Below are 1,462 nucleotides of genomic sequence, written 5' to 3'. Positions count from 1 at the left end.
CACACACACACACACACACACACACATATATATACTCTTACTCATCTTCCTCACATCGTGTCTTTAGGAAAATTTCAAAACAAAAACGGAAGATTAAGGATGTATCTTACTTTTGACAGAGTGAGAGAATATAAATAATAGTCTTTACCACCTGTGTAAACTTTGCCGGTGAATGTTATAACACATAATATAAGTTTTATAATATGTGTTATATTGTTTCATTTCTAATATAGGCCCTTGTGTCAGATAATCTAAGTCAATGTTAGAGAATAATTTTAGATTTACGGAATCTCAGTTAGCCTTCATAGCTACAGCCTTCAAGCACTGTAGCTAATATTAACTGGTATCTCGCCGGTGGACATAAATACAGTAAAGTAATATTCAAATCACAATATATACACAATAATATGTCCATCTTACTTGTAAAATGTTGTCTGTGGAGCCCTCGCATCAATAATCCAACGATCAGAACAACAATATCCCTCAGTGCTGAGGCATCTTCTGCTGTTTTGGTTGAGCAAAGTAGGAGGGTATACCACTCCAAGATGGCCGCCGTATTTCCTGCGCCGGAGCAGTCCATGAGGCGTCGATGCTTATATTATGTCTATGGCATATACCCCATTGTAACGTATTTGTGATGTCACGTGTTTGCCCGAGGAGTTTTTGATTATTTTTTATGGATGCATTAATTTTCCGTTTGCGCAAGAGTATCGATTCATATACATAGTTCGCTTAACGTACGTTTATTTGTTTGGATATCACGGTATACGACTGCACTGCTTATTATTTTTGTTAGCAGCTAAAGCTAGGCAAGCAGGTAGCAAGAGGTGTCGGGTAGTTAACCAAACATTAGAACTGTCAGGAAAATCTGAAGGCCACTTGAGTTAACATTATTTAGCTGTCAAATCCACAGACTAGTGTGCGTTTGGATGTCTGCTCTCTACTCCTCCTCCTCTGCAGGGTGTGACGAGCAGGTGTGGCTTCCAGGTGTCATGCATTTCCTTCATCAAGGAGCAGTACTTAGAGGAGTGGATTCCCAGAAACAGATGCCAGAAAAATGGCAAAAAGGGTGGAATGAAGATAAGAAAGGAAGAAGATTATATAAAGTACAAAAGTCAGTATTAATTAGAAATATTAATGAAAGAAACAGGAAACAGAAGGGAAGTAGTAATAATGATCAAATTAATTTAAGAGTAGGTCATACCTATTTAAATTATATTTTATATTTAATGGGGAGGAAAAATAATGATAAATGTGAAGGATGTGGGGAGAAAGAAAATGTAGAACACGTATTGATGAACTGTAGAACATAAATCTGAAAGGGAGAAATTGAAAAGAATGGTTGGAAGGACAGGTCAAGAACAGAGTCTTTAAAGAATATTGGGAAATGAACGAAACATAATGGATATTTATAGATTAAGAAAAGCATGATTTGTTTTTCTTCAAAATACAAGATTAAAAA

Source organism: Poecilia formosa, unplaced genomic scaffold (assembly GCF_000485575.1).
Source record: "Poecilia formosa unplaced genomic scaffold, Poecilia_formosa-5.1.2 Scaffold378, whole genome shotgun sequence".
In the NCBI taxonomy this organism is placed as follows: Eukaryota; Metazoa; Chordata; class Actinopteri; order Cyprinodontiformes; family Poeciliidae; genus Poecilia; species Poecilia formosa.
This window is presented reverse-complemented; position numbering follows the sequence as displayed.